At 40.2% G+C, this 15,041-nt stretch overlaps 1 long non-coding RNA gene across 1 annotated transcript; it reads left to right on the top strand.

Annotated features, from left to right (window-relative positions):
• Window positions 1-1,900: 1,900 nt before the first annotated feature.
• On the top strand, window positions 1,901-2,916 carry LOC145114974 (uncharacterized). Its single transcript, XR_013711361.1, has 3 exons — window positions 1,901-1,992; window positions 2,185-2,254; window positions 2,869-2,916. It is a non-coding gene; the product is annotated as an uncharacterized LOC145114974 (long non-coding RNA).
• The last annotated feature ends 12,125 nt before the right edge of the window (window positions 2,917-15,041 follow it).

Genomic DNA, 15,041 nt, shown 5'->3' with positions numbered 1-15,041 from the left:
ACGGACAGAGCGAGAGGACGATTCAGACTCTCGAGGACATGCTTCGGGCATGTGTGCTAGACTTCGGTGGCAGTTGGGATACGTGTCTTCCGTTAGCGGAATTTTCATATAACAACAGCTACCACTCCAGTATAGACCGACCTCCCTTCGAGATGCTCTACGGCAGGAAGTGTAGGACCCCAATCTGTTGGGGTGAGGTCGGTCAAAGAGTCATGGGGAGTACGGAGGTAGTACTCAAGACCACGGAGCGGATTCAGCAAGTCCGGAGCAGGCTCCAGACTGCTCAGAGTCGGCAGAAGAGTTACGCCGACAAGCGGCGTTCGGACTTGGAGTTTCAGGTGAGCGATATGGTCCTCCTGAAAGTGTCACCCTGGAAGGGTGTTATCAGATTTCGGAAGCGGGGCAAGTTGGCCCCCCGGTTCATTGGTCCGTTTAGGGTTTTGACCCGGGTGGGTCGGGTGGCATATCGATAAGATCTTCCAGCAGAGCTTAGCCAGATCCACAACTCGGTGAGTCAGGTCAACTGGGTGTTGACTTTGACCAGAATGTTGACGTTAGCCATTTTACCCTAAGAGTAATTATCAGTTTTGACTAAGTACCTTTATTGGAATTTATAGTCGGAGAGTCGTCAGAGCAGTAGACAGAGATTTCTCACCCAGAGTTGCAGCAGTCAATCGCACGAGGTAAGTTTCCTTCCAGTAGGAACGGGTCTACGGCCACAATGTCGGCCCGTTTAGATGATAGTAGTTCCGGACTTCGGTCCGATGTCGAGGTGGTCCCGAGAAGTAGTTATGTATGCTTGATGTCTTCGTTATTCATGCATGCTTATGTTATGTGTATATGTCCCGGACTCCGATCCGATGTCGGGCAAGCCCGATGCAGTATATGTGATTATGTTATATGTTCATGCTTATGTTATGTTCAGTTTATTCTGGACTTCGGCCCGATGCCGTGCGGGGCCCGATGCAGTGGGCGGGGTGTAACGCCCGGGTTTCAGGGCTAAGCATTTTTAGACGATGTAATAGTCTAGGTCAACTATTGTAACTCTTTTGATGTAATAAAAATGAAATATTTGAGTATTTTATGAATTTATGTGCTTATTATTTAATTATAAATGTATAATTAATAAAGAATGAAAATAAGCGTCAAAATTAAAATATGAGATAAGCCCGATATCTTTACATAAAGTTGTAGTGGTCAAAACAAGGATTCCGGAGATATAAAGAACGCCGAAATCCGAGTTATAACGAAGAAGTTATGACCCGACGAAGTTTCACGACGGAACCGGCACGATACCGGGAAGCGTGAATAGTGAATTTATGATAAAGCGAGTTTTTAGCCGACACGACCTAAACGAGAATCGAAGAGCTCTTTAATTGTGGCGTAACAATAAAAAGACAGACGAAAACGGACGTCGGATGAAGAAGTTATGAATTTTTAACGGACCAATCCTGTCCCGGCCTGTTAAAAATATAACTTTTAAAATAAATTCAAAATTAGCCAACGGAGTCTAAACGAAAGTTGTAGATTACGTTCCCGCCTTCGCGTGGATATAAATAACGTCAAAAACGGAGCTCGTATGCGAGAGTTATGATTTTTCTAAGACGGGAGGCCGATACGCGATATTGGGTGACGTGGCACCACCAGAAATTGGACACATGGCACCACCAGAAATTGGACACATGGCACCACCAGAAATTGGACATGTGACACCACCAGAATTTGGACAAGTGGCACCACCAGAAGGCCACCACATGCCCCAACTCACTATAAATAGAAGTGTCGGGTTCTCTCATTTCTTACACCTTTCCTCTTCCACTTTCCCTCTCTAAACTCTCTCTCTAAGCTCCCTTGAGCCCCTAAAAGTCTAGGTAAACCCCCTAGCACCCGAAGGAAGTTCCGAGGCTCCCGGAGTCCCGAGAAAAGAACCTTGCGGCTCGGAAACGCTGCTCCAGCGAAGCCCGGTTTTGAGAAAAACCCGCTGTAAGTAAGGTACGCCTACGAAATTTTTAATATAACTTTTAAATAATTATAGTAATGTTATTAGGTCCTTAAAATAATTATTTGGGCTATTATTATTTATATATTGAGTGTTATTTAACGCTTATATAATAATAATAATAGCTAGACTATTAATTAGTCACGGTTAACGTTAAAACTAAACTCTAGTGGTATTAATACTAGGTTTTGGTCAAGGAAAAATTGTTTTGAGATAACGAAGTGCTGTTCAAATACCGAGTCACCACCTAATCAGGTGAGTGCATAGTTACTTTCATCTTACACATAGATATGAAGTATTTTATATTAATTACGTGCTATGTGTGCATATTATCTGAATACTTGCTGCCTATGCTGATGAAAGATTTTTATACATGTTTTAAATAATTTAAACTGTATATGTATTTTATATCTACAAAAAATGTTGGGGTAAAACATGGGTAGATGTAATAAGACGATGTGTGGTAAAATGATGAGAGGCCTCGATGTTGTTGTTATTGATTCTGTCATCTAGCGGAGTATGGATGACGACCACGGACTCTTCTAGACAGTCCAGTGGAACGCTAGCAGGCTCGCAACCTGTAGGTGTTTGTGAACGATGTGTTCACCGGTGTACTCCATCCCCCTCATGGTTGCCTTTAGGACATTTATTGCTAAGGAAACCCCTTGGCAGTAGTGTCCATCCCGATATTGATCCTTAGTCTAGGTCCCTTATGATAGGTGTTTTAGGGACGTAATGTGAGGATAACGGGAACGGGTAATCGGGTTATTGTTGATTGATGAAATTAATAAACTTATTTATTGTGGGTTGAAAACCCTATGTGCTCACCAGGCTCCCAAGCCTGACCCACTCAGTTTCTTGTATTACAGGTAGTGGCGCACAAGCATAGATATGATGTTTGGGATGAGAGATTACGGATATAGGCCTGTAGATATGAATAAATGTAGTAAGGCTTATATTGTACTGTTTATGCTTTTGATCTGTATTGAACATGACATCCCGAGGTTTTTAATGAAATACATTTCTACGGAAATGCTTTGATAAATCTTTATCATATTTTATTTTGGGAACAAATTCCGCAACACTTTTATTTAAAATGTTACTCTGATTTTTAAACAAAGCATAAACAAAATCGGTCTTTTCTGGCCGTGAAAATGAGGATGTCACAGTTGGTATCAGAGCATTAGTTTAAGCGAACTAGGAATTTGTAGGATTTCTATACTTAAACTTAGAATGCTAAGCAATGATTGTGAGGTGTGAGCACTAGCTTATTTTAGGAATTGTGCCTAAAATGCTTTTATGTGCTAAATGATTTATGCCTTATATGATGTTATTTGTTCGGATCTATGGTCTGTTGCCGACCGGATCTGGAAACCTTATGTGTTTAGGATTCTAAACGTACAACTACGATATTAGAACTAACATGTAAACGTTTCGGAGAGATAAGGATCATTTAAACGTCTATCCCGAATAAAGATCTAAATTCACCTTATTCGGTGTATAGATCAAAATGGCAAGAACCCGCAGTGGAGCTGGAAACGCAAACGAAAACAGGAATCGACCACCTGTAATTGAGCAAATACCTGTTGTAGCTGCAGCACCTGAGCCAGTAACGATGGCTGGTGTACAATTGATGATTCAGGCGATGTTGGATAATCAGATGGAAGAAACTAGACGTCTGCTTCGACAAAATCGTGAAGAACTTTCAATCCAAGTTGAAGAGCCCGAAGTGAATGGAGGGCCATCGGAAGGTGGAAACTTCAGTGGTACCGTTGGTCAAGACAACCCACAAATTGTTAGACAAGGCAATCGTAATGGAGGAAATGATGGAAGAGGATGTAAATACAAGGATTTTATGGCGTCTAAGCCACCGTGTCTATCCGGAAGCCCGACGCCGGTGCAAATTATGGATTGGATCTCCGAAATGGAGACAATGTTTGAAAGTTGCGAATGCAGCAACAGGCAGAAGACCGCTCTTGCGATCCCGTTGTTGAAATCTGGCGTGTTGAGTTGGTGGAAGCTGTTAGCTGACTCTATGCCCAAGGGAGACGCGAGTAAAATGTCTTGGGAAGATTTTGTGGAACAACTGAAACTGCAATACTGCTCAGAGCAGGACCTACTGGAAATCAATAACGAGTTTTAGAATTTGAAAAAGGGAAAGATGAGCGTTGCTGAATACGCTGCAAGTTTCACGGAGAAAATGAAGCTTATCCCATACCTAGTTCCAACAGAACTCTCAAAGGTCAATAAGTTTGCCCTTGGACTACCAGCGGACTATGGTCCAATGGTTAAGCAAGCAACCACGTTGAAAGCCGCCATCTGGGCTGCCAGAAATGTTGAGACCCAGATCAGGGAGAAAGGTCTGGAAAGGTCAGAGGTTGGTGAGAAGAGGAAGTTTGACGGACCCTCGGGGTCCAGCAAAAAGGGTAAATTCTCAAAGTCTAGTTCGAAAGGAGGTGGAGGAGGCGAAGTGAAGTGGTGTGACAAGTGCAAGAAGAAGCACTCTGGGAAGTGTGACGGAGGGGTCACTTGTTTCAAATGTGGGGAGCCTGGGCACTATGCCAATGAATGCACGTTCACTAAGAAGGTCTGTTATGAGTGCAACGAGGAGGGGCACATTTCGAGGGACTGCCCGAAGAAGAAGGAAGCAGGAAGACCCAACATTCCACCAAAGCCGAAGGCTAGAGCCTTCCAGATGACACTGGAAGCTGCTAAGGAAGAAGCTGATGTCGCTTCAGGTACCTTTCTCGTAAACAAATTGCCTGCCCAAATTTTATTTGATTCTGGAGCCAACTACTCCTTTATTTCGCATGAATTTGGTAGAAAGCTAGCTTTGCCTGTCGATAGACTAGATAATGCCTTATTAGTCGAAGTCGCTAGTGGCAAGTTTGTACCTGTTAACCATCGTATGAAAAACATCTTAATTGATTTGAACGGGAATAAGTTTCACGAGGAATTATTGCCTATCGAACTTAACGGTTTCGACATCGTGTTGGGAATGGATTGGCTTAGCACCAATGATGCGGAAATACTGTGCAAAAAGAAGATCGTAAAAGTAAACCCGCCTGGGAAAGAGTCGTTTATGGTGTATGGGGACAAACGCAGGGTAAATTCTGGAATCATTTCTCTAATGAAAGCCAGAAAATGTTTGACCAAGGGATGTACATCATATTTAGCATTCGTGATCGATGCTAAGAAGGAAAAGAAGGTGATACAGAGCATTCCTGTCGTGTGTGATTATCCGGAAGTATTTCCCGAAGATCTTCCCGGATTACCGCCTGATCGACAAGTAGAATTTCGTATTGACTTGTTACCAGGAACGACACCAATAGCAAAATCACCTTACCGATTAGCACCGACGGAGATGAAGGAGCTGATGATGCAACTTCAGGAGTTATTGGACAAAGGTTTCATTAGACCTAGTTCATCACCCTGGGGAGCTCCGGTGTTATTCGTGAAAAAGAAAGATGGAAGTATGAGAATGTGTATTGATTACAGAGAGCTGAACAAGGCAACAATAAAGAATAGATATCCGTTGCCAAGGATTGATGACCTGTTCGATCAACTGCAAGGTTCAAGTTATTTCTCAAAGATCGATCTTAGGTCAGGATATCATCAACTGAAGGTGAGAGATCAGGATATTGAGAAGACTGCGTTCAGAACGAGATATGGACACTACGAGTTCTTGGTTATGTCGTTTGGACTAACTAATGCTCCAGCAGCATTCATGGATCTGATGAACAGGGTTTGTAAACCATTCCTCGATAAATCCGTGATAGTGTTCATAGATGACATTCTCATCTACTCGAAAAGCCAAGAAGAGCATGGTAGACACTTGCGGGAAGTGTTAGAAGTCTTGAAGAAGGAGAAGCTGTATGCTAAATTCTCCAAATGTGATTTTTGGATTCGAGAAGTCCAATTCTTGGGTCACGTGGTCAACCAAGAAGGGATAATGGTCGATCCAGCAAAGATTGAAGCGGTAATGAAGTGGGAACAACCAAAAGGTCCCACGGAGATCCGAAGCTTTTTGGGATTAGCCGGATATTACCGAAGGTTTATCCAAGGATTTTCTTCAATCGCTAGTCCATTAACAGCGTTAACCCACAAAGGAGCTACCTATGCTTGGAGTGATAAGCATAAAGAAGCATTCGAGAAGCTAAAGAAGAAACTATGTGAGGCACCGATACTTTCTCTACCCAATGGAGTTGAAGACTTCGCTGTTTATAGTGATGCGTCTGGTGTTGGGTTGGGTTGTGTTTTGACCCAAAGAGAAAAGGTGATCGCATATGCGTCTCGACAGTTGAAGGAACATGAAAAGAACTACCCGACTCATGACTTGGAGTTGGCGGCGGTAGTTTTCGCTCTAAAAATATGGAGGCATTACCTCTATGGCACGAAGTGCAAACTTTTCACCGATCATAAGAGTCTCCAATATCTCTTTAATCAGAAAGAATTGAACATGAGGCAACGACGCTGGCTAGAATTACTCAAGGACTATGACTGTGAGATACTTTACCACCCTGGTAAAGCAAACGTTGTCGCTGATGCTCTCAGTCGAAAAGTCAACCTTGAAAGAAAAAGGCCAAGAGCGTTGAGAATAGAAATTGTCTCGACCATTGTGGAAAGTATCAGGGAAGCTCAAGAAGAAGCTTCAGAGAAGAGTGACCGAAAAGAAGAACGTTTGGGAAAAACATTAGTGTTCGGTACAAACAGTCAAGGACTAAAGGTATTCCAAGATCGGATTTGGGTACCTAAGACTGGAGGAATAAGAGATCTTCTGATGGAAGAAGCTCACAAGACCATGTACTCGATTCATCCCGGTAGCACTAAAATGTATAGGGACCTAAAACCCTACTACTGGTGGCCGACGATGAAGCTCGACGTTGCGAAATATGTGACCGAGTGTGTAACTTGTGCAAGAGTTAAGGCCCAACATCAGAAACCATATGGGAGTTTAGAACCCTTACCTGTACCCATGGGTAAATGGGAAGACATCACCATGGATTTTGTGACTAAACTACCCAGGACGAAGAACGGTCACGACATGATTTGGGTGGTCGTGGATCGTTTCACAAAGAGTGCACACTTCATAGCTGCCAATGAAAGGTGGTCTATGGATAAGCTTGCAAATGCTTACGTGAAGGAAATTGTGAGACTTCACGGTGTTCCTCTAACAATTGTATCGGATCGTGATAGTCGTTTCACGTCAAGGTTTTGGAGAAGTCTACAAGAGGAATTGGGTACGAAGTTATGTCTGAGTACAGCTTACCATCCGCAGACTGATGGTCAGAGTGAAAGAACGATTCAAACTCTTGAAGATATGTTGAGAGCATGTACCCTCGAGTTCCAAGGTAACTGGGATGAGCACTTACCTTTGGTAGAATTTTCCTACAACAACAGTTTCCACTCGAGCATCAAGATGGCACCTTATCAAGCTTTGTACGGACAAAAGTGTCGTACGCCTTCTTGTTGGCTTGAGGCTGGAGAAAAGCAGTTTATGGGCCCCGAGATAATCCATGAGACTGCTGAGAAACTGAAGGTGATAAAGGAAAGGATGTTAGCAGCTCAGGATCGTCAGAAGAGCTATGCTGACAAGAAAAGACGACCGATGACCTTCGAAGTTGGGGATTCCGTTTTGCTTAAAGTCTCACCGTGGAAAGGACTTATACGATTCGGGAAACGAGGAAAGCTGAGTCCAAGGTTTATTGGACCGTTCAAAGTTCTTCAGAAGATTGGGAACCAAGCTTACAAGCTGGAATTGCCCGAAGAACTCGATGGTATTCATAACACCTTCCATGTATGTTATCTGAGGAAATTCACGGGAGAAGTTCCCGACATAATTCCGATCTCAGAGTTAAGAATGGATGAGAATAAGAGGCTAATCGAAGAGCCCGAGGCAATTGTTGACCGTAAGATTAAGAAGTTACGACGCAAGATGGTCGACTTAGTGCTAGTCCGATGGAAACATTCGAATGGGCCGAATCTCACTTGGGAAACAGAGGATGACATGATCAGTCGCTATCCGCATCTGTTTGCTGACGCATGATTCCGGGACGGAATCATCCTAAGGGGGAGAGAATTGTAACGCCCGGGTTTCAGGGCTAAGCATTTTTAGACGATGTAATAGTCTACGTCAACTATTGTAACTCTTTTGATGTAATAAAAATGAAATATTTGAGTATTTTGTGAATTTATGTGCTTATTATTTAATTATAAATGTATAATTAATAAAGAATAAAAATAAGCGTCAAAATTAAAATATGAGATAAGCCCGATATCTTTACATAAAGTTGTAGTGGTCAAAACAAGGATTCCGGAGATATAAAGAACGCCGAAATCCGAGTTATAACGAAGAAGTTATGACCCGACGAAGTTTCACGACGGAACCGGCACGATACCGGGAAGCGTGAATAGTGAATTTATGATAAAGCGAGTTTTTAGCCGACACGACCTAAACGAGAATCGAAGAGCTCTTTAATTGTGGCGTAACAATAAAAAGACAGACGAAAACGGACGTCGGATGAAGAAGTTATGAATTTTTAACGGACCAATCCTGTCCCGGCCTGTTAAAAATATAAATTTTAAAATAAATTCAAAATTAGCCAACGGAGTCTAAACGAAAGTTGTAGATTACGTTCCCGCCTGCGCGTGGATATAAATAACGTCAAAAACGGAGCTCGTATGCGAGAGTTATGATTTTTCTAAGACGGGAGGCCGATACGCGATATTGGGTGACGTGGCACCACCAGAAATTGGACACATGGCACCACCAGAAATTGGACACATGGCACCACCAGAAATTGGACATGTGACACCACCAGAATTTGGACAAGTGGCACCACCAGAAGGCCACCACATGCCCCAACTCACTATAAATAGAAGTGTCGGGTTCTCTCATTTCTTACACCTTTCCTCTTCCACTTTCCCTCTCTAAACTCTCTCTCTAAGCTCCCTTGAGCCCCTAAAAGTCTAGGTAAACCCCCTAGCACCCGAAGGAAGTTCCGAGGCTCCTGGAGTCCCGAGAAAAGAACCTTTCGGCTCGGAAACGCTGCTCCAGCGAAGCCCGGTTTTGAGAAAAACCCGCTGTAAGTAAGGTACGCCTACGAAATTTTTAATATAACTTTTAAATAATTATAGTAATGTTATTAGGTCCTTAAAATAATTATTTGGGCTATTATTATTTATATATTGAGTGTTATTTAACGCTTATATAATAATAATAATAGCTAGACTATTAATTAGTCACGGTTAACGTTAAAACTAAACTCTAGTGGTATTAATACTAGGTTTTGGTCAAGGAAAAATTGTTTTGAGATAACGAAGTGCTGTTCAAATACCGAGTCACCACCTAATCAGGTGAGTGCATAGTTACTTTCATCTTACACATAGATATGAAGTATTTTATATTAATTACGTGCTATGTGTGCATATTATCTGAATACTTGCTGCCTATGCTGATGAAAGATTTTTATACATGTTTTAAATAATTTAAACTGTATATGTATTTTATATCTACAAAAAATGTTGGGGTAAAACATGGGTAGATGTAATAAGACGATGTGTGGTAAAATGATGAGAGGCCTCGATGTTGTTGTTATTGATTCTGTCATCTAGCGGAGTATGGATGACGACCACGGACTCTTCTAGACAGTCCAGTGGAACGCTAGCAGGCTCGCAACCTGTAGGTGTTTGTGAACGATGTGTTCACCGGTGTACTCCATCCCCCTCATGGTTGCCTTTAGGACATTTATTGCTAAGGAAACCCCTTGGCAGTAGTGTCCATCCCGATATTGATCCTTAGTCTAGGTCCCTTATGATAGGTGTTTTAGGGACGTAATGTGAGGATAACGGGAACGGGTAATCGGGTTATTGTTGATTGATGAAATTAATAAACTTATTTATTGTGGGTTGAAAACCCTATGTGCTCACCAGGCTCCCAAGCCTGACCCACTCAGTTTCTTGTATTACAGGTAGTGGCGCACGAGCATAGATATGATGTTTGGGATGAGAGATTACGGATATAGGCCTGTAGATATGAATAAATGTAGTAAGGCTTATATTGTACTGTTTATGCTTTTGATCTGTATTGAACATGACATCCCGAGGTTTTTAATGAAATACATTTCTACGGAAATGCTTTGATAAATCTTTATCATATTTTATTTTGGGAACAAATTCCGCAACACTTTTATTTAAAATGTTACTCTGATTTTTAAACAAAGCATAAACAAAATCGGTCTTTTTTGGCCGTGAAAATGGGGATGTCACACGGGGACCAAGTTATTCCGGACTTCGGTCCGATGCCGGGCGGGGCCCGATGCAGTGGGTGGGGCCTAATTTATGACGGACTTCGGTCCGATGCTGGGCGGGGCCCGATGCAGTGGGCAAGGCCCATTATTTGTTATATGTGTTATTGTATGGTATGTGGTAGTTTGGGGGAGCTCACTAAGCTTCGTGCTTACAGTTTATGTTTTGGTTTCAGGTACTTCAGCTAGCAAGGGAAAGGGCTGGGAATGATGGCATGGCACACACCACAGTTTTCTTAGCCTGGGAGTTTACTCTGATATTTTATATGAGATTGTGTTATGATAACAGATTTTATGATATTTTGAGATACATGTTTTATGATCTTATACTATGGCGATGATATTCATGTTTGTTAAATGATTTTGAAAACGAAATTTTTGGGTTGTATTTCTGGGATGTTTCACTATGTCATTGGAGGTAGTGTCCCAGATCTACATACGTATGTCCGGTGGCAAGAAAGAACTCTGAAGTTGTGACGTGATCGACGAAGAAGGAGCAAGGATTTTAAACGGTGATGTTCTCTCTCTCTCTCTTTCTCACATACACACACACACACTTTCAGATCTATGTCTTCGTAGGTAGGCTAGTAGCTCAACGTCGTGGGTGACAGCACTGCAAACCCTAGCTCTTCATATTTGCATTCGTCTTCTCCGGTAGTGGGTGACGACACTCCAAACACTAGCTACACAAATCCAAAGATAATCTCCATGACAGGCGGCGAGCCGGATTTGCAAATGGTGGTGGTCCAAAAGGAGACTTCACATTCACAATGTCGATCTTGTACCCTAGTTGGATCTATTGTCACCCTTGTTCTCTATCTTCTTCTCTTCGGATGACTATCATAAAGATGATGTTGCTCCGTCGTGATATTGGTGCTTAATGAGTCTTTTGTGTTGAATAAAGTTTGTGTGTTGGGTTGTATATCAGATTTTTGATTTTTGGTTTTGTATATCATATTTTTTATTTTTGGTTTTGTATATCAGATCTAATAGGCTTTAGGCATAACAAAATAAACTTAAAACTCTTAAGTGTTCATGCAACCTAAAACAAGATCTATGTTTTCACTATTGAACCTATAAATATAAACATCAAAATAAGAACCTTAGAATCCCTAGGTAATTTTCGAAATTACTAAAGTGAAGGATTAGGGTTACATACCTTTTAATTGTTACAGCAAACAAATAGAAATCCTCTTGTCGATCTTTTGGAAGCAAGCATCACAAGCGTCGTGCCTCTAATGGTTCACACCCAACACAAGCAAGAAGCATATTATGGAGAGAGGAGGAAGGAGAGTATAATTTCGGCTATCCTTAGGAATATATGATCACCGAAATATGAAGGGCTATAGGTCCTTATATAGTGCAACTAGGAAACCCTAGATAAGCCCAAAACCAATATAATAATATTATTTTGAATTGGTGTTTATCTAGCTTCCTAATTATCCTCTAAGGATAATTCCAGAAACCCTAAAGGCCTCTAGAAATTGTCCACCCCATGTGTGGAAGGTTCTGGAGCCTTTTTCTCAACTATTAAACAATTGCACTTTACTCCCTGCACTTTTAATTAATTCCATTAATCCTGAAATTAATTCCAATTAATTTCTTATTAATTATTAATTAAATATTACTATTTCTAATTAATATATTATTCTCATAATATATTAATAAATTATTTATTTCAATTTATTAATCAACTAATAAACCAACCTTTCTCTCCAAAAGTCATCATGTCCAATTGCTAGGTTTGAGGACAACCCAAAAGGACTGTGCTACTATCATTTCAAGTTTATAGCAATTATATTTATAGGATTAGACACCTAATCCAACAGTCTCCCGTTTGGATAAGTATGTAACTATAATTGTCAGTATAACTTCTAAACTGATCAACAAATTGTAGCTTCCGAAAGTCGTTGTCGAACTCTGACCCAGTCAGTTACGTGTCCTAAGATAAGTTGTCATATAATCCTCTGTTTTACAATATATTATTCGGACATGAGACATGGAACAGAATCAATCTAATTGTCCAATACTTTGTTTCCTGATTTCTGATTTGTAATAACATAGAACTTCTAATCGAACACATCAATTTAGTCCTGGTCGGGCCCAACACTATAAGTCGACACCAAATCACCGAGGGGCCCAAAGATATCGCTTTTCCCATTAGGACAAAAGGAATGAATAAAATTTGACTTATATGATTGCACCATTTACTCATCAAATTACGCACAACAACACGTTTTATAACATCAAGTTACTGATGCGTTTACGTATTATCAATGCACAACTTATTCGTAAACCACAACTCATATATCTTCATTTTAAGATTATAAGATATTATTGTCTCAGAATTACTCATGATAAATTCCATGAAGTAATTCTCTGAGTGTGGGTTAATCCAATACTTAAATCTCAATTTCTAAGTACTCATGAACATTGTAGCAATACTATTGCTATGTCTAAAACTCTTTAGACAAACTTGTTGGATTAGTATCTAAGTCCATAACTATAATTGGTATGTACTTGAGCCGATAGTAGCATGGTCCATTTGGGTTGCATGGCACCGGAACAATCTGAAGGATGGATAATTGAGAAGAGGTTATTTATGGTTTATTAATATATTATAAGCTCTAATATATTAATATGAAATCATATTATTTAATTAGAATTGATCAAGAATTAATTTGGAATTAATTTTGTGATCTAAAGAGACTAATTAAATATATGGGGATTGATTATGTAAATCATTCATTCTTATAATATGGGCTTATGATCCATAGTTCTTCATGTTGGGCTAAACCCATGTTGTGACCCATGGATACTCCATGGAGGTTTTAACCCATGGAGCATGAGGGATATGGAAAGTCATTAGGGTTTACATGGTGCAACCCTAGTTTGCCACACTATATAAGAAACCCCAAGGATATGAAATCGGCACCTAGACCTAAGAGAGTGGAAACACAAGAGGGCAAGCCGATTTTATGAGTGCAAGTGACATCTTCTCAAGTTCCTCCATTTTTTGGTGGTGTTGTGTGATTCCATTTGAGGTACAACACTTGGGGCACTAAGTTCTTAAAGGTCCAAGGTTTCAACTACACTAAAAGGTATGTCATCTAACTTGTATTTCATGTTGTTTATACTCCATTGTATGCTACTTAGGATGATGCTTTGGAATATTGAATGTATGCATGTATAATAGAGAAAACATAGATCCAAAGCATCTAGGGTTGCATGTACACCATAGGAGTGTTAGAATGCTCAAAATCCAACAGTGGTACCAGAGCCTAGGGTTGTTTTCAATTGTACTTGATGCTACTTGTTGTTTAAGCTTGAAAAATCGATTTTCTGCTGTTCTGGACAGTGGACTCGCCGAGTCCACTGGGGGACTCGCAGAGTCCCAGCACAATTCTGACCAACTCGCCGAGTTTGTTCTTGCACTCGACGAGTTGGTGCTCCGGAATGCAAATTTTCGATGTTTTTGGCAAGAATTGGACTAGGATCATTACCCAAAGCTATTTTTGAACTTATAAACCTATTTTTGATGTGGTAATTATCATGCTTATCCAATTTATAAGAAAATCGTCAAAGTTTCATGTTTTTTTATTAGTTTATATGATTATGCTAATTACATGAAATTTGTTTGATATGAATTATCTTGTTAATATGAGTTTAATCTAGATCATGGACATTATTTTACATGCTTGTTAGTTTATTTGATGATCTTTATGGCCTTTAATCTACTCCATAACTTTTCCTCATGTTATGGAATGTGAAAAGTTTTTCTTTTAAAGAGTTCATTAAACTCATAGGTTATGGTCTTGAAGAGTCTTTTTCCATAAATGTTTTATGAACTCCATAACTTGTCCTCAAGTTATGGATTTTCAAGAGTCTTTTCATTGAAGTATATATTAAACTCATATGTTATGGATTCCAAAGGTTTTTTGAATAGTTCAAAACTTGCCCTTAAGTTTTGAAATTTGTAAATGTAGAGTCTTCTTTTGACACATTTAGTTCCAAACCCTAGAATTTTAAAAGTTTAAAATTCAACCCTTATACTATTATAATATTGTAGGTTTAATATTTATATATATGTATAAGAGTAAAGTCATTCTTACCGTTAGTTGGCCTCATTCACGAAGTCGGTCTATAAGGGGGGGGGGGGGGGGTATAAGGTTACTGCCTATAAAATGGTAGTTTAATGGGTGTCCACTCTCACCCACCGCTTCCTTGACTAGTGGAGGGTCGTTAGCCGAACGAGTTTGACAGGACGTTTAAATTCTCCCTTCATTAAAAGTATAATGATAAATATAAAGTAACTAAACTTTTATTAAAATTCCCAATCTTAGTTACTTTAGGAAAAATGTGAATATGGTGCTAACCCATGAAATTGCACTTTGCACCTTGTTAAGTCGTTAGTGGAGCGTGTGTGGTTAACCGGCACACTAATCTGGGACTGACAATGTGTGGCAAAGGGTAGCTTGATGTTAATCATAGATCAATAGAGCGTGTGTGGTTAACCGGCACATTGATTAGGTGGTTGTAACATTGGGTGTACCAAGCTAATTTGCATGGTTATTCACACCTTGTTTGTGATATTCGGCATCCCAGTCACAAACTTGAAGGGCACGATCGAGATTTAAACATGCCATTGAAAGTTTCAATGAATCTCAAAGGATCTAGGAATTTCAATTCACTTAAAACCAAAAATTCTTTTTCATTTTTCGTGATGGAAATTGGTA

The sequence above is a fragment of the Lactuca virosa genome, chromosome 5, assembly GCF_052849685.1.
Source record: "Lactuca virosa cultivar CGN04683 chromosome 5, Lactuca_virosa_CGN04683_v6, whole genome shotgun sequence".
Lineage (NCBI taxonomy): Eukaryota > Viridiplantae > Streptophyta > Magnoliopsida > Asterales > Asteraceae > Lactuca > Lactuca virosa.
Note: the sequence above shows the minus strand (reverse complement) of the source record. Positions and strands in the feature narration are given on the sequence as shown.